This window comes from Oryx dammah, unplaced genomic scaffold (genome assembly GCF_014754425.2).
Source record: "Oryx dammah isolate SB20612 unplaced genomic scaffold, SCBI_Odam_1.1 HiC_scaffold_25, whole genome shotgun sequence".
NCBI lineage: Eukaryota > Metazoa > Chordata > Mammalia > Artiodactyla > Bovidae > Oryx > Oryx dammah.
This window is the reverse complement of record NW_024070209.1, coordinates 67,312,328-67,331,791: the sequence shown is the minus strand read 5'-3', so window position 1 is coordinate 67,331,791 and position 19,464 is coordinate 67,312,328. Positions and strand designations below refer to the sequence as shown.

Sequence of the window (19,464 nt, the reverse complement as noted above, 5' to 3'; positions counted from 1 at the left end):
CCCTCCTTATGAATCACAAACTACAGGCCACCATATCCTGAGACCCCAGTTCCAAGGCTGTACGTCCACCTGCACCCAGGTCACCCGGATCCCTCCTTATGAATCATAAACTATAGGCCACCATATCCTGAGACTTCAGTTCCAAGGCAGACCAGTACTCCTGATCTCCTCTCTCGTCTCAGCCATCATAGGTCTCAGGGGCAAAGAAGAAGAGCACCTCATCAGAAAAAGGAATCCTGAATCTAACATCTGGTCTTTCTTTTATAATCTGTCCCAGAGAAACTAAAGTCCACTCCATCTTTCTTTACAGAATTCTTGTGAGGCTGGAAGGAGGAGACAGACAGGACCTGAATGAGAAACTCAAGTACCAGAGGGGAGTGACTGGCAAAGAGGCGGTGAGCGGCCAGGCTTCCTATTGTCCTGTCAGGTTTTGTTTGCCTACAGGTAGGAAAAGTGTTATTACACAGCCCAGGCTTTTCCTCACCAACACTGCCACTTCCGTTTGCCACAAGGGAAGAAAACTCTCTTCCCAAATGAGCAGGAAAAGCAGCTGGGTTTTCTTCACAGATTTACACCGCTTTGACCCTGGCAATCTGGAATAAGCTGGAGAAGAAACACAGCTGTCTTAAAATGGCACGTTTTCTTCTGGCGCTGCCCATGGCCTGTAAATACTGGAGATCTAGCTCTGTGGGCGACTCTCTCTCCCCCTGGATTAGCCACTCCTTCCGTGGACCAGAGCAGGGATCTATTTTCAAATCTTTCCAGCGTTCAAGCTGACTCTGGCCAAAGAATACAAATACGGAACTGTTAGAATTCCTCCATGGTGGATGTCTGATTCACATAGGGAACTTGCTATTTCTGATGCAGCCTCTCCTGTTTTTTTTTTTTTTTTCATGAAAAACCTCACGAAGGCAAAGCAGGGCCAAGGAAGAAACTCATGACAAAATCCAAAGGACTAGGACTGACATGAGACAAGATCAGAAGCTGAAAGGAACCGAAACTAACTAGAGGCAGATGGCGTAAACGTGTGTGTAAGAGACGCACAGAAAGAGCCAGAAAGAGGGGGATAGTAAGGAGCTGAGTGACGTGTCTCCTTCAGCTCAGTGGGGAATCCCCCCAGAAAACCCCAGCCCTGCCCACCCACTTGAGCTGAGGAGCTGTGAGGTGGACCCTTTACTGATCCTACTAATTCCCCAAGCCAGACACGAAGCAGAGTAGATGCTGGGAAAGGTGACCAAAGAAAAGAATCTTGGTGGAAAGGCATCCTTCATGTATCAAACAACCAGGCACTGGGGATAGGAAAAGATGCCACCTCAGAGAGGCAGAGAGAAATGGGGAAAACCAGTTAGAAACAGGAACTGGACTGAGTACTGTGCTAACAAATTTCTCTCCTGCTTAAAGCTGATGCCAACACAAAAAGGACTAAGGTGTTCTGTCCACCTTTCCTTTGACAGACACAGTCTGCACCTGTGTTGTGCAACATGGTAGCCACAAGCCACCAAGCAGTTATTGAGTAACTGAAATGCAGATAGTGCAACAGAGAAAATAACTCAATTTTAATTTGAATTCAATTTAAAATTGAAGCAGTATAAAATATTTTTTCATAACACAGGACAGCAGCATTTTTTGATGGGGCCACGATTCACTGTAACCGTTACACTGTGCAGCGTGCTTGTCAGCCACATTGCATCTTTTCTAGTATTATACCGAATCACAGCAACAATCCACTTGCTGTCAACACACTGATTCACTTTGATATCATCTATGCATTAATGCAACATTTTGAATGTGTTTATTTGAATATGTTCTACAGACAGCATGAATTACAGTGATACCTATATAAATTGTAATTCATAATTACATTTAAATACTTACTTTAATTATAACATTTTCTAGTATGAAAAAATAACAATGGACATTTAAAAAATTTTTAAAAGAAGGTGGCTTACTGATGTGGAATTGAGTCAAGAGACAGAAGCACCGTGACTGATACAATAAGGAAAAAGAGATTCAATTTGCATATAAGAGTTAGTGAATTAACTGGACAGGTGCAGTTTTATTTTTTTAATATAAATTTACTTATTTTAATTGGAGGCTAATTACTTTACAATATTGTAGTAGTTTTGCCATACATTGACATGGATCTGCCATGGGTGTACATGTGTTCCCCATCCTGAACCCCCCTCCCACCTTCCTCCCCATCCCATCCCTCTGGGTCATCCCAGTGCACCAGCTCTGAGCACCCTGTCTCATGCATCGAACCTGGACTGGTGATCCAGATAGGTGCAGTTTTAATCGGTACCATCTTATAGAAAACCTTGAACAGACTCTCTCTCCAACCCAGTACTTTGGATCTATTGGGTAGGATAATTGATATTATTCATTTCACCTGTCTCGTTTTTATTTTTTTAAATGTGACTACTAGATAATTCAAACTTAACATTTGTGGCTCACTTTATATTTCTATCACATAGCACTGATCTACACCTATCTTGTGTAATAATAATTTTTAAATTTCTTCTTTATTTTTAATTGGAGGCTAACTGCTTTACAAAGTTGTATTGGTTTCTGCCACACACAGTGCAAATCAGCCCTAAGTGTATATATATACACATCCCCTCCCTTTTGAGCCTCCCTCCCCCTCTCCCTCCCCACCATCCCACCCCTCTAGGTGGTCACAGAGCTCCAGGCTGGGCTGCCTGTGTTTTGCTGCAACTTCCCACTAGCTCTCCAGTTTACACATGCTAGTGTATATATGTTAATACTACTCTCTCCATTCAACCAACCTTCTCCTTCCCCTGTTGTGTCTGCAAGTTTGTTCTCTACATCTGTGTCTCTATTCCCGCCCTGCAAATAGGTTCATTAATACCATTTTCCTAGATTCCATATATGTGTGTTAATATAGGATACTTGTTTTACTCTTTCTTGACTTGCTTGACTCTGTGTAAGAGACTCTGGGTTCATTCACCTCAATTCAACTGACACATCCGTTCCTTTTTATGGTTAATAATAATTACAATAGCTACTGTTGAGCATATATTTTACTGTGTCAGACATTGTTCTAAATAATTCACATGAATAATTATCTCAGATATCTCTTTTAAATCTCATCAAGAAAATTATTTATCTTCTTGGTGACTTCATTTCCCCCATTTTTTTTAAAAAAGAAAGAAAAACACAGTATGGGTCTATGACAAAAGCACGAGCACCTTGGAATGTGTAAAGGCAAAGCTTATCCCTGAAAATAATTCACTTAATTATTCAGAAGAAACATTCAGGGAACCATTGGGCATCCTCAATATTTGATGGAAGAATAGCATTCTAAGTAGGAGGAGAAAAATGATTAGCATAACACCAAGAAATCCTTTGAGATGAAAGATTTTGGTTTAAATATTCTGTATTCAGAACACCAAGGCCAAGGTTAATTTTCTATAATCACCCTTTTCCTCCTTCCCAAATACAAAGAGATTTGATTTTTAAAATGCTTATATGTATTTACCAAGTCTAATATTAATATAAGAAGGTTTACCAAATATTTAAATAATATTCTTTTCACTACTGTTTGGTTTCAACTATCCTTCCTTCCCCAAAACAGAATCCTCCAGCAGGAGTCCTTCTAAAAGAAATGAACCATCTGCAGAGATCATGAAAAATTTAATATTAACACCTCGAGAGATCACAGAAAATAGAAAATACTGGTTAGCTTAAAAAAAAAAAAAAAACTCTTTACTTTTTAATAAAATCTATACAGCAGAAAATTTATTATTTGGTTTATTTCTGTTTCAGCAACCTCAGGACTTTTTGGTTGTAAAAATGAAATATGGATTTGGGATAGTTGGCATTAATTTTATTTGTCACTATCAACCTCTTTTTCCCTCCAGTCATTATTGTTTAAGTTGCCTGCCTGATCTGATAAACTTGTTTCCTAAACCCAGCAAGCATGTGGGAACAGGTGGAATGTTCCACTGTGGTGCTCAAAATTATGGCTCTTTCCTACAAAAGAAAAAGATCAACTTTCATAGGATTTTAGAGTATAAAGCCTTTCATTTTATTTTGTAAATTATTATCAAATCTAAGCACTGAAAAGGCCATTTTAAAACAGTGTAAACATACCATCTACTTTCACTTTTTGTGTGTTCCAATCTTTTAGCAGTTGTAATCACAGTATGTATATTATTTTATGTTCTGCTCTCTCCTCTTAATTTTCCAAATTCTACACAATCATATTTATTATTTTATTAAATATATATTCTTCCATCATATTGATACATTATAACTTATTCAACGTCCCTACTATTTCGTTATTCAGGGTTTTTTTTATGATATGACTACAATCTTTATAATTAGCTTTGTAGATTTTGTTCTTCTTTTGACCTATTTATTCCTTTTGATACCAATACCTGGATAATTATGAATATTTCCTGTTCTCCAAATTTACAAGGATATCCAATTCTCAGCCAGCCAAAACACGTTCATTTGCTATACTTATTATTTAATGTTTAGGTGTAATACTGAGCCTTATCATAGGTTTAACTTCTTTGAGTAAACCCTGAATTGTCTCTTTTTCTACTTATACGCCTTTTTGTGAATTATCTGCTTGCATTTTTTGCCCATTTTAGGGATCCTGATGCTTTACTAACACATTTCTAGGAATTATGCATATATTATAGAACTTAATCTTTTATACCCGGTATTTATTATTATGCATTTTTCCAATTTCATATTTTCTTTTTAGTAGAGTCAAAATTTGGGAGAAAATTTTTAAATCATACCTATCCATCTTTTCTTTTGTATTCCTCCCCATTCTTATTACCTCAATGGTTAGAAAAGTCTCTTTTTTGATGAAAATGTTGATAACCATTGAGCTGGATGATGAATAGGTACATGAGGTTTCTTTTTACTATTCTGCCACTTTGGGTGTATGTTGGGAAAAGTTTATAATAAAAAAAATTTTTTTTAAGTAGCTCTTTCCCACTGCTAAGATAATCACTTTATTTTATTTCTGCCAGTTTTTCTCCTACCCCTTCCATGTTCCAGTTGAGGAAACTCTTGCCCAGGAGGTTAAAGCAACTCTCTTACTACATGACTCATCTTGCGTCCCACCCACTAAACTTAGCCACAACATCTTCTGTTTTGGGCCTGGGGAAAACAGCCAATGACAAGGCTATTTGGAAAGAGCTAGAACTCAGTTTAACAAAATTTGGCTGGAAGATCCTAAGTAGCTGGTCCTTTATTCCTGCAAGCTTACTGCAACCCTGCCCCACTAATGAGCCATAAGAAGACCAGGGGTGTGCTGAGAAACTTAACAGCTGGCTCTCCAAAGAAAGAAAACCCTGATTTGTAGCCATTTCTTTGGTGTAAATATTTTCAACATGATCCTTTTCAAGTTACTTATGTGGTGTCACTGAACTTAGAGTTGGTAATCAGTAGACAACGGTGTGCCATTATATAGTATTTCCACCATACAGATAAAGAGATGTAAAGAACTTCAAGAACATATGTAATAGTAAAAGGTGGAAAATAATTAGAAAGTGATGGGGTGTTTTCAATACTATTTCTGATAAATATTTCTACCTTGATATAATTCATTTAATCCTAAATTCATTTAATGGCTTTATTTATAATATATTATAATATATGTATAATATATAATGGTTAAATAATGGCTATATTTAATAATTAGTTTGAAAAAACCCTGAACATTTAACAGTCATTTCTGATGGATTTCCCACGTGGCTCAGTGGTAAAGAATCCATCTGCCAATGCATGAGATGCTGGAGATGTGGGTTCTAACCCTGGATTGGGAAGATCCCCTGGAGAAGGAAATGGCAACCCACTCTAGTATTCTTGCCTGGAAAATCCCATGGACAGAGGAGCCTGGCAGGCTACAGTCCATGGAGTGGCAGAGTTGGACATGACTGAGTGACTGAGCACGCACTCTGATGGGTTTATACAAGAATGCCCAAGACATCACTGGGAGAACAGTAACAGAAGCAGGATTTTTTTTTTTTTTTTCAAAAAACTGTGGTTAAAAAAATGACAAAACTTACCATTTTAATAGTTTTTAATAGTTAAGAGTATCTCTTCCCCATTGCTAGAATATTTGCTTTATTTTATTCTTATTTTCTATGTTTTATTCTAGTTATTTCATTTTAAAATTCAGTAGCATTGATTACATTCACAATGTTGTACAACCATTACCACTATCCATTCCCAGAACTTCTCCATTATCCCACACAGAAACTTTCTAGCATTAAATAATAACTCATCATTTTTCCCTTACCCCAGACTCTGCAAACCATCATTCTGTTTTCTGTCTCTATGAATTTGAATTTTATCTTATATAAGTGGAACGATATATTTGTTCTTTTGTGTCTGGATTATTTCATTTGGCATAATGTTCTCAAAGTTCAACTATGTTTGAGTACCTATCAGAAATTCACTCTTTCTTAAGGTAAAAGCAGGATTTTAAGACCAATATTTAAGGCCACCATGAATGCTCAGCCTGGAGGGAAAGTGTGTGGGTGTGGTTCCATCTTGTCAACTCTGAGGTATAAGCCTGCCTCAGATTCACCAACATAGAGAAAATCCAGGGAATCAAGTCCACCCAAAGCATAGCCCCAGGGAGGAGGTCACAGGCAGCTTTAATAGGGAGCACAAAAGAATCTGAAAAAGGTAGAAGATCCCATGTGCATGATTAAAATTCCCCTATGTCTGATAGATAGAGTGCCTGATGAACTATGGAATGAGGTTCGTGACATTGTACAGGAGACAGGGATCAAGACCATCCCCATGGAAAAGAAATGCAAAAAAGCAAAATGGTTGTCTGGAGAGGCCTTACAAATAGCTGTGAAAAGAAGAGAGGTGAAAAACAAAGCAGAAAAGGAAAGATATAAGCATCTGAATGCAGAGTTCCAAACAATAGGAAGAAGAGATAAGAAAGCCTTCTTCAGAGATCAATGCAAAGAAATAGAGGAAAACAACAGAATGGGAAAGACTAGAGATCTCGTCAAGAAAATTAGAAATACCAAGGGAAATTTTCATGCAAAGATGGGCACAATAAAGGACAGAAATGGTACAGACCTAACAGAAGCAGAAGATATTAAGAAGAGGTGGCAAGAATTCACAGAAGAACTGTACAAAAAAGATCTTCATGACCAAGATAATCACGGTGGTGTGATCACTCACCTAGAGCCAGACATTCTGGAATGTGAAGTCAAGTGGGCCTTAGAAAGCATCACTACGAACAAAGCTAGTGGAGGTGATGGAATTCCAGTTGAGCTAGTTCAAATCCTGAAAGATGATGCTGTGAAAGTGCTGCACTCAATATGCCAGCAAGTTTGGAAAGCTCAGCAGTGGCCACAGGATTGGAAAAGGTCCGTTTTCATTCCAATTCCAAAGAAAGGCAATGCCAAAGAATGCTCAAACTACCGCACATTGCACTCATCTCAATTCAATTTCAATTCAGTCGCTCAGTCGTGTCCGACTCTTTGCGACCTCATGAATCACAGCACGCCAGGCCTCCCTGTCCATCACCAACTCCCGGAGTTCACTCAGACTCACATCCATCGAGTCAGGGATGCCATCCAAACATCTCATCCTCTGTCATCCCCTTCTCCTCCTGCCCCCAATCCCTCCCAGCATCAGAGTCTTTTCCAATGAGTCAGCTCTTCACATGAGGTGGCCAAAGTACTGGAGTTTCAGCTTTAGCATCATTCCTTCCAAAGAAATCCCAGGGCTGATCTCTTTCAGAATGGACTGGTTGGATCTCCTTGCACTCATCTCACATGCTAGTAAAATAATGCTCAAAATTCTCCAAGCCAGGCTTCAGCAATACATGAACCGTGAACTTCCTGATGTTCAAGCTGGTTTTTGAAAAGGCAGAGGAACCAGAGATCAAATTGCCAACATCTGCTGGATCATCGAAAAAGCAACAGAGTTCCAGAAAAACATCTATTTCTGCTTTATTGACTATGCCAAAGCCTTTGACTGTGTGGATCACAATAAACTGTGGAAAATTCTTCAAGAGATGGGAATACCAGACCACCTGACCTGCCTCTTGAGAAATCTGTATGCAGGTCAGGAAGCAACAGTTTGAACTGGACATGGAACAACAGACTGGTTCCAAATAGGAAAAGGAGTACGTCAAGGCTGTATATTGTCACCCTGCTTATTTAACTTCTATGCAGAGTACATCATGAGAAACGCTGGACTGGAAGAAACACAAGCTGGAATGAAGATTGCCGGGAGAAATATCAATAACCTCAGATATGCAGATGACACCACCCTTATGGCAGAAAGTGAAGAGGAACTAAAAAGCCTCTTGATGAAAGTGAAAGAGGAGAGTGAAGAAGTTGGCTTAAAGCTCAACATTCACTCCGCTTCTGGTGGCAGGGTCTGGGGAAGGGGCGGCAGGCGCCATGTCAGGCCGTGAAGGTGGCAAGAAGAAGCCCCTGAAGCAGCCCAAGAAGCAAGCCAAGGAGATGGACGAGATAAGGCATTCAAACAGAAGCAGAAGGAAGAGCAGAAGAAACTCGAGGAGCTAAAAGCAAAGGCCGTGGGGAAAGGCCCCCTGGCCACCAGTGGAATTAAGAAATCTGGCAAAAAGTAAGCTGTTCCTTGTGCCTGAGGCAGTGATGACCCTTGGTTCCATTCCTGTTTAAACACCTGGATTCCCTGCCATATCTGTTGCCACCTATAGCTAGAATGAAGTGTTGTCTTGGAACCTATTGTACATTTAAGAATAAACTTTTGTTAAAAAAAAAAAAAAGCTCAACATTCAGAAAATGAAGATCATGGCATCTGGTCCCATCACTTCATGGCAAATAGATGGGAAAACAGTAGAAACAGTGTCAGACTTTATTTTTGGGGGCTCCAAAATCACTGCAGATGGTGATTGCAGCCATGAAATTAGAAGACGCTTACTCCTTGGAAGAAAAGTTATGACCAACCTAGATAGCATGTTCAAAAGCAGAGACATTACTTTGCCGACTAAGGTCCACCTAGTCAAGGCTATGGTTTTTCCAGTGGTCATATATGGATGTGAGAGTTGGACTGTGAAGAAGGCTGAGCACCGAAGAATTGATGCTTTTGAACTGTGGTGTTGGAGAAGACTCTTGAGAGTTCCTTGGACTGCAAGGAGATCCAACCAGTCCATTCTGAAGGAGATCAGCCCTGGGACTTCTTTGGAAGGAACGATGCTAAAGCTGAAACTCCAGTACTCTGGCCACCTCATGAGAAGAGTTGACTCATTGGAAAAGACTCTGATGCTGGGAGGGATTGGGGGCAGGAGGAGAAGGGGACGACAGAGGATGAGATGGCTGGATGGCATCACTGACTCAATGGACGTGAGTCTGAGTGAACTCCAGGAAATGGTGATGGACAAGGAGGCCTGGCGTGCTGTGATTCAAGGGGTCACAAGGAGTTGGACACGACTGAGCGACTGAACTGAACTGAATTGATGTTTATATTTTCATTATATCCAGACCAGTATTTCAACCTAAAAGACGTTCATACAACTAAGTGGTTGTGAAAGTGTGGTTTCATGACCAGGAACATCACCATCAGCTGGGAATTTGTTAAAAGTGTAAATTCATAGGCCCAACCTCAGACCTACAGAATCCAAAACTCGGGAGGTGGAGTTAAGAGGCTCCCCAACATGATTCTGATGCATTCTCAGATTTGATAACCACTGCTTTAGAGTAATGATTCTAGATTCCAACTACAGATATCTAAAAGTTTCCCAAACCACCCCATGGGCATTTCATAAGTGGAGGTTCTCATTCATGATCCTTCATCAGCAGTACGTTAATGGGGGACTTCCCTGGTGGTCCAGAGGTTAAGACTTTGCCTTCCAATGCAGGGGGTATGTGTTCCATCCCTGGTGGGGAAGCTAAGAGCCCAAATGCCTCTGGGCCAAAAACCCAAAAACATAAGTAATAATTGCAGCCATGAAATTAAAAGATGCTTACTCCTTGGAAGAAAAGTTATGACCAACCTAGAGAGCATATTCAAAAGCAGAGACATTACTTTGCCGACTAAGGTCCACCTAGTCAAGGCTATGGTTTTTCCTGTGGTCATGTATTGATGTGAGAATTGGACTGTGAAGAAGGCTGAGCACCGAAGAATTGATGCTTCTGAACTGTGGTGTTGGAGAAGACTCTTGAGAGTCCCTTGGACTGCAAGGAGATCCAACCAGTCCATTCTGAAGGAGATCAGTCCTGGGATTTCTTTGGAAGGAATGATGCTAAAGCTGAAACTCCAGTACTCTGGCCACCTCATGCGAAGAGTTGACTCATTGGAAAAGACCCTGATGCTGGGAGGGATTGGGGGCAGGAGGAGAAGGGGACGACGGAGGATGAGATGGCTGGATGGCATCACTGACTCGATGGACGTGAGACTGAGTGAACTCCGGGAGTTGGTGATGGACAGGGAGGCCTGGCGTGCTGCCATTCATGGGGTCACAAAGAGTCAGACACGACTGAGCAACTGAACCAAACTGAACCGAATGTTAACAAAATTCAATAAAGACTTTAAAAAATGGTCCATATTAAAAATATCTTTAAAAAAGAATAAGGTAATAAGGAAAAAACAAGCAAATTTTTATTAATAGAAGGGGGGAGTCATAACATTAACATCTTTTAATATGTTATACACATGCATGTGTAAATAGTTATGCATAAATATGACTCAGGATATATGCCTGCCAAAGATTATCTGAATAGTAGAGTTCTCAAAACCATACAGTGCAAGCACACCTTATTCCTGGAAGGCCTGATCTGTTAATTTACAAGATCTGTGAAACTCAAGATTCCAGTCTTCTCCCACGTTTGAGTGTTGGCCTAGGCTGTAAGGCATGCATTCAGTCCAGGAGATAGCAGGCTGTGAATCCACAACAAGGGCAGAGCTCCAGTCCTTGCTTCAAGATCTAACCCCACCTGTGGGAGCCAGTTTATTCTGGCATCAAGCTGAGGTAGACTATTGTGCAAGATTTCTGCCAGGATTAGCAATCAATCTCTATTACACCCTCCTTCCTCAATGAGAGAGCCTTCATGAGTTGAGGGACTGTTTGGTAAACCAGGGAAGTGGGACTCTCCTAGAAAGAAATAATGACTGGTCCAAGGCAAGCCCATTCCAACTGCCACAGTGGTTTATGAGTAGCCATGTGACACACTGTGGAGGTTGAGAAGTAAAGGCAAGCCTGTCTAGAGGCTTGGAGAAAGAGTGGTCCCCATGCTAAAATGACTGAGTCAGCCTACCAACTTCCCCCTTTCTTTTGGTCTTGGATGAAGGCACGACTTGGGCTTCCCTGGTAGCTCAGCTGGTAAAGAATCCACCTTCAATGCAGGAGACCCTGGTTCAATTCCTGGCTTCGGAAGTTCCCCTGGAGTAAGGATAGGCTATCCACTCCAGCATTCTTGGGCTTCCCTGGTGGCTCAGACAGAAAAGAATCTGCCTGCAATTCGAGAGATTTGGGTTTGATCTCCGGGTTGGGAAGATTCAATGGAGGAGGGCATGGCAATCCACTCCAGTATTCTTGCCTGGAGAATCCCATGAACAGAGGAGCCTGGCAGGCTGCAGTTCATGGGGTAGCAAAAAGTCAGAAATGACTAAGCAGCTAAGCACAGAAGGCATGACTCAGTGTCCAGAGCTATGGCTTCAAAAAGATCCTAATTAGTACAGAGGGTAAGGCAGCTGGCATGGTATCTTGGGAAAAGCTCTTAAACTTTAGTGGGCACAAAACCCCCCTGGAGAGTGTTTAGAAATACAGATCTGGGGGATGTCAGACTCTAGAGCTTGAGTCAGTAAATCTTGGGTGGGGCTCAGAGACCTTACTCAATTAAGTTTCAACATGCAGTCCTGGTTATTCTCATATCCAGCTCTGAGCCCTGACTCTCAAATAGGTGGTCTCTGCATGAGACCCCCTGTTTCAAAACTGCCACTTGCTGTGTGTGCAGGCACTCACTGTCTTTACTTAAACATTCATTTGAGGGCTTCCTTGGTGGCTCAGTGGTAAAGAATCCGCCTGCCAATGCAGGAGACCCGGATTCGACCCCAGATCTGGGAAGATCCCACATGCTGAGGAACAATGAAGCCCATGCACCACAATTACTAACCCTGTGCTCTAGAGCCTGAGAGCCGACCTACTGAGTCCATACGCCTCAACTACTGAAGCCCACGGGCCCTAGAGCCCATCTCTGCTTCAAGAGAACCCACCGCAGTGAGAACCCCATGCTTTGCAACTAGAGAGTAGCCCCACTCTTTGCAACTAGAGAAACGCCCACACAGCAACCAAGACCCGGCACAGCCAAAAATAACAAATAAATAAATGTAAAAAAAGTTTATTTTGCTCCTATCAGGTACTAGGCATTGTGAAAGAAACAAAGATGAAGATGATTTTGCTCTCAAGAAGCATGAAAGCCAGTAAGAGAAACAAAACTAGTGTGTAACCAACCCAATGACAAAGCAGCTCTCGGCAGCTATTAACATTAGAACTTCAAGGAAGGAAGAGACTACAGACTAAGTAATCCCACCTCACTCCCCCCACCCAAGAGAGGCAAAGAGATTTCATTTGATTAAGGCTCAGATAGGATTTTAACAGCAAAGAGTCCATAGGCAAAGACAGTAAAAATGAGTCTTCCGCTCTGATATGACTTATTTGGAAAACAGAATATTTGACCTTTGAGCAATACAGGTTTGAACTTCCCCAGGACAACTTATACCTGAGTTTTTTTCACTAAATGCTACTGCACCACTACACCATCCACAGTTGGTTGAATCTGCAGATGTAGATCCCAAGATATCCAGGAACAAAGGATAAGGCGGTAGGAAAGTGGGAAGTGTAAAATGATACGTGGATTTTTCAACTGCGCAGGAAATGCATTAAGGGTCAAATGCATGAAGTTCGGAGTTTGGCTGGTTTAAGGATATGATGGGAGTGGAGACAAAGAACGGAACAATCATTTTTAAAAATGGGTCATTTGAACCTCCCTGGCTATCCAGTGCTTAGAACTCTGTGCTTCCAGTGCAGAGGGTGCAGGTTCAACCCATGATAGGGGAACTCCAATTACAAATGCTGTGCAGCGTGGTAAAAAAAGAAAAAGAAACTTTTTCAGCAAGTGGATCATTCTGTAGGGCTCAGAGGTTGGAATAAATTTTCTAGGCCATGAAAAATCACACATTCACTCAGCACACACCTTTAGTGAGCACTCACTGGGCAATGGGCCAGAGGAATGGGGCTTTGTGGTCCTGATCTCAGAGGAGCTCAAAGCTGAGAGGAGGGCACAAGTCTGTGTTCAAGAAAAAATAAAGCGTGGTGGGGGAATCACAGGGAGACAAGGGCACACAGAGGAGGACCCTCACCCAGATTACATCCAAGACACACCTTGAAGAGTTGGCCTGGTGTAGGACAGCGAAGCTGGGAGTCTTGTTTCTCCAAGGCTGAATCTCTGCCTTGATTTCCTTCCTGGTACCCAGAGTTTCCTTTTTATTTAAAAATATCTATCACAAAACTGGCGGCTTCCCAGGTGGCGCCAGTGGTAAAGAACCCACCTGCCAGTGCAGGAGGCATAGGAGATGCAGGTTCGATCCCTGAGTTGGGAAGATCCTCTGGAGGAGGGCATGGCAACCCACTCCAGTATTCTTGCCTAGAGAATCCCATGGACAGAGGAGCCTTGTGGGCTATGGTCCATGGAGTCACAAAGAGCTGGAGAGGACTGAAGCGATGTAGAATGCATGCACACTAGCATGATCATATAACAGTGCTAAACACAGAAGCAGATGCAGAAGAAAATAGGAATTTATGACTGAGGCCAGCAACTCATACTATGGGATCCCTGGAATCTCTAAGACCTAACTCCCAATAATTGGTTCTGTCTCCCAGGGGCCCACAGAATGACATTAATTTCTGAGGGCCCTCAAGCTCTGGCCTCTGGACTAGTCCTGCTCTGGCTAAATGGCACTCCTCCATGTCTGTGCATAAGCCCTTCTTCTCCTATTCCCACCTCCAAGATCATTCTCATTCTCCCTCCAAGAAGCCTTCTCTGATTACCCATGATGGGGTTAGGTGCACCTCCTCAGTTCTATGGCAGGCTATGCACAGTGCATTGAAGTGCATTCACTTCTCATGCAGTCCTATGTTTTTAATTGTTGATTTGCTAGTTTATCTCCCTAAGGATGGGGTCTGGGTATTTTACCCTTGAATATATAGCATCTGTCACATTGTATAATAAATAAATGAACCTTTATCCATTTGATAGGGGCCACTGACATTCTGCCTACCAACTGAAGGCCCTTCCATGCGCATGTCCAACCATATCTTTCAGATAAATTTCTAGTATTCAAATGGATGGAACACAAGTCAATGGATTTTAAAATTTTGAGAAACACTGCCAAATTTCAGGGCAATTTTTAACACAGTGTCTAGGCATTTGGCTGATCTCAAGCATCTTGAACATTTAAGACAAATTCTTCAAAGGTGGTGGTTCAGGTTCCCACAGCAAAGCTCTCTGTCCAGTTCAAACATAACTGAACAAGTTACTCCCAATAAAACCAACACAACAGGCAGATTCCTGGGTCCCACCCTGTCATACTGCATCAGAATGCTGGGGGCAAAAATCTTTATGCTGTGCAAGCTTCCAGGGAGATGCACCCAAAGTTTGGAGACAATGGCTTTGGAAGTCATCTTAGTTTAACCTTCTCCCCTTCCCAGCTCCATCAGAAAGGGGCTGTGGGGCTTCTGCCCAGATATCTCTGGTGACAGAACTCCTGCCAATTCCAAACCCATCCAGCCTGTGGGTTTCAAAAGTCATTTCCTTAAATTCAACCAGAACCTGCCATCCAAAACCTGCCCAGCCTTTCCCAGGGCCACAAAGAGTGAGCTGATTCCCTTATTCAAAAGCCAAGCCCCTCCTGAATCCAGGGCCATTAACCTGTATTTCCACACAACTGCCAGCTCCAGTTCTTCCCACCATAGTTTACACATCAGCTTGACCAGAAGAAAGATGAAAAGGAAAAGAAAAACATTTGGTCAAGATTAGTTTATAAACCAGGAAGCCACAAATCCAAATGCCAAATCACTCTGAACCAAGCACTAACAGGGCCACAGTAAGGCAGGGAGGCTAAGGGAACAGGCTTTAGTACCCATTGTGTGTGTGTGTGTGTGCGCACACACACACATGCATGCTCAGTTGTGTCCAACTCTTTGCAACCGTATGGACGGTAGCCCACCAGGCGCCTCTGTCCATGGGATTTTTCAAGCCAGAATACTAGAGTGGGTTGCCATTGCCTCCTCCAGGGGATCTTCCGGACCCAGGGATTGAACCCAAGTCTCTTGTGTCTCCTGTATTAGCCGGTGGATTCTTTACCACTGTGCCACCTGGGAAGCCAGTATCCAGCAGCTGGATTTAAATCTTTTTGCAAGGAATCCAATCCTTGTACCACCACTTGGAGCCTTGGGATCTCTTCTGTAAAACAAGCTTAATAATCCTGCCTCAGGTTGAAAAAAAAAAAAAAAAGATTGAATGAGGGGACTTCCCTAATGGTCCACTGGTTAAGAATTTCCAATGCAGGGGCACAGGTTTGATGCCTGGTCAGCGAAGTAAGATCCCACGTGCTGCAGGGCAACTAAACCTGTGCGTTGCAACTACTGAGCCGGAGCACCACAACAAAAGGTCACGCATGTTGTGATGAAGATCCCACATGCCACAACTAGCATGCTATTCAAAGTCCTTCCAGGGAAGACACTGCAGCATCTACCAAACTGCCTCCATAAGTAACCCTCATTGCAGTGAAAGCAAATGCCCAAAGGTTATGTCTGGGCCAACCCACAGCCCAAAGTCCAAACAAACATTTCAGAAGTTTCTTCTTTTATATAAAAAAAGTATTTAAATTTTGAATCCTGCCACAAAATATACCTGCAATTGTTTTAGTATAAAAAGCGTTTTTATCCTCAAATATCTGGATAAAATTGGACAACCAAGGAAAAGCTCTCCTCTCCTTTATTCTGAATCATCAGGTACTCCTTGGCACAACATCTGTTACTCGAGTGCCTGCCCTCACCTCCATCTCCCTTGGAGAAGAGCAGCCTTAGTCTACCAGCAGATGAGCAAGGACTGGGAAAACAGATGAGCTGCAGATATAAGAAGAGAAATGGGCCACAAGCTACAATTTGAAGTGACCAGGCGGTCATCACCCTTTCAACATCCCCTTCAGACACTGAGGGCTGGCCTGCTTGGACCTGACTACATATGTTACTCTCTAAAAAGCTCTCAGACAAAAAATATCCTTAACCAAATGCAAGCATATCTAAGGAGGGAAATTCACAGCATTTTTGACACAGTAGTTGTGTGTATGTCTGTCTGTGTTTGCACTCAGGTGTGTAACCCCAAAGCAAAAGAAATCTGATCTAAGCTGAGGGAGGCAGCCTGGCCTTGACAAGAAAGGACCCTGGGAAGTCAGCTGGTCCTTGCCGGCTAGGGCTACCCATTTCCTCATTCCTGCCCACTTCCTCTGTTGCTTGCTCTTCCATCTCTGTCATCTGAGAATTCCATGGCGACTAAAGAGCTAGAGCTTCCCTATCAACAGAATTACCTGCAGTATAAGGAGGAGGTGGAGGGTTCTAGAATTGATGGACAATGGGATGCATCATTTTAGACAAGGAGGGGGGGATCCTATTCATTCTTCCCACTGTCACCTGAAGAGAGGCAGATATTCACTTTTCCTGAAAGCTGTGGGTTACTCAGGTCTCACACGCTCCCAACAGCTTACAGAAGACTTTCATCAATTTGGGAAGCACTTACAGTTGGGCAGATTGATGAAAAGCAATAACCTCTTTGGTTCCAGAGTCTCCAGCAGGTCAAAGCCACGACCACAGAGTAAGACTGGGCCATTCGCAGGCTCAGTTCATGGATTTCACAGTAATAACAGATTTCTATGTGCCAGGCATTGTACTGAAGGCATTAGGTCCACAAGGAGAGAAAGAGTAAGAGACCAGGAGAAAGGAGTAAGTTTCTTAAAAGGAGTAACTGCAAAAAAAAAAAAAAAAAAAAAGGAGTAACTGCTACTGCTGCTGCTAAGTCGCTTCAGTCGTATCCGACTCTGTGCGACCCCATAGACGGCAGCTTACCAGGGTCCCCCGTCCCTGGGATTATCCAGGGAAGAACACTGGAGTGGGCTGCCATTTCCTTCTCCAATGCATGAAAGTGAAAAGTGAAAGTGAAGTTGCTCAGTCGTGACTCTTAGCGACCCCACGAACTGTAGCCCACCAGGCTCCTCCGTCCATGGGATTTTCCAGGCAAGAGTACTGGAGTGGGGTGCCATTGCCTTCTCCATAAAAGGAGTAAAGAATTAAAAAAGCAAAACGTGGGTGTTAGAGTCAGTTCCGGGGAATATTACTCAATCCTTTCTTTGTAACGCCTAAATCCAGCACAGCGCTTGGCACATGAACTCGATAAATAACTGCAGTGACCTCTGACATTCTAAGTTGTACACACTGCTCCGGAGGTCCTTCTGCAAGGGGCGGGTGGATACGGGCGGTGTCTGCCTCCCGCTCGCCCACCCGGAGCGAGTCCCGGCCGGCTCCACCCTGTGCCAGCGCCGGCACCTCCGCCTGGGCGCGGCGCCCGACCGGCCTCCCCCGCGAGGCCCTCCCGAGCTGCTGCACCCCTTCTGGAGCCCAGGACCACCGGCCCGGGGCCCCCTTACCCCAGAGGCCGAGATGGGACGGCGCCCGTTCTCTGCTGCCACGGAGATCACACCCAGACAGGGCCGAGCAGCGGGTCTTATCCCGGACGGACCCGCCCCGCTTCGGGGTGGAGACTGATTCCAAGTTCCTGGTTGTCCCTCTGCCCACGAGACCGGAAAGTCCTCCGCGGGCGAAGCGCACCTGCAGTTCGGGGAGCGGGGTACGACGCTCCCGGCCTCGTCTCCCGCCGGGATCCCAAATCGCCGGCCCCGCCCGGGTTCCCGCGAGTCGGAGCAGAGGGACTCCCAGATCTCGGGTGCCCGGGCGCCCCTGCACTCGAGGAGGCCCGCGCCCGGGGCCTCTCCTGTCCGCGCCCTGCTCCCACCGCGACCGGGATTGCCGCTCAGAGTCAAAGCTTCCTCCCCGGGACACTGCACTTTCTCACGGCGAAGTGGAAAGTGGAACGGCACATTTACATTCCCGCGAAGCTCCCAGTCGTTCCACTTCTCCCTTGAGAAAAACCGAGTTCCCTTTCTTGGGGAAGCTTTTGGGAATGGGAGTTTGGAGCAGTTCTAGAGCTTTCTCTCTTTACCCCTAAATTACCTGGGTTCGCTGCTGGTCCGTAGAAGCCGAGCTCCCTACCCCTTGTTATACAGTCTTGTATGTTAGTATTTGCCTCTCCTACAGGACTCGAGTCTCTGGAAGATACTGACTGGGTCTACGTGGTCATTGCACACACACCCAGTACCATGCTGGTTCATGGCAGGTACTCAGTGAATGCTTGCAAAATGAACCCATTGGGTATATAAGTAAATTCGGACTTTATTTAACAGAAGGTAGGAGTCTTTGGAGAGTGTGTTTTATATCCAACAGATCAAGTGACTGTTAGCACACTTATAGCTGTAGAGGTAACGATAAATTATTTCCTTAAGATGCAGCTAAAGAGGGTGACTTAATATGGTTAAAAGCATGGGTTTTGGAACCAGACTGATTTGGATTCCACCCCCTTTTTTCTGCTTGATACTCTGAAGTTTCTGAACTTCAGTTTATGAATTAACATGGAAGAAACTAAATTAACAAGACAAACAGTGGGAAAAGAATGAAAAAAGGTTAATTCATTTTCTCAGAGGGATTAGAAAGACTACTTATTCCTTAAAAAGTAAAAAATAAAAGGTTAGAAATTGAGCAGATGCACCCTGCCAAGATCACCTTTGCTAGGCAGGTGTACCCAACTCACAGCTGCCCTTTTCTTTCCCAGGATTGCCCTCATGCCAGGTTGGGAAGCCACAGTCAGTGCTAACTTTACACGATACAAAAGGCCAAGAACTGATCAATGAGAGCCTTCCTATTCCAGAGCTCCCATGGGCTTAGCCTGAGGCTAAATTTCTGCAGAAACCACTCCTGTGTTGTTTCTTCCTTTGTGCAGTCCTGTTTGACTCACAGGTTTTCCTGAGACTATCCCCTCACTAAAGCACTTCCACGAAAATCTATATCTTGGGCTTTGCTTCTAGGCCACTTGAGCTACAAGTATTTTATTTTATTAAAAAAAATTGTATGAGTATTTAAAAATTAGTATAATCATTGAAATTAAAGACTCAAAGAAGCCTTTAAATTAAGGATAGCAGGGGACTTCACTGGTGGTCCAACGGCTAAGACTCCACACTCCCAATGCAGGAGCTAGATCCTCTAGATTCCACATGCCCACCCCAACCCCACTCCTCCTACCACTTCCCACATCCCCTAACTTCCCACTGCAAGTAAAATCCACATGGCACAGTGAA

At 43.4% G+C, this 19,464-nt stretch overlaps 1 protein-coding gene and 1 pseudogene across 1 annotated transcript in view; one reads left to right on the top strand and one right to left on the bottom strand.

Annotated features, from left to right (window-relative positions):
- ANXA4 (annexin A4) overlaps positions 1 to 18,052 on the bottom strand; it is a 77,801-nt gene extending 59,749 nt beyond the window's left edge. The window contains exon 1 of the mRNA XM_040224111.1: positions 17,704 to 18,052. The gene's annotated coding sequence lies outside the window, so the exon portion shown is untranslated. The remainder of the gene's footprint in view (positions 1 to 17,703) is intronic.
- Positions 8,383 to 8,755, top strand: LOC120851386 (annotated as a pseudogene).
- Positions 18,053 to 19,464: the final 1,412 nt, after the last annotated feature.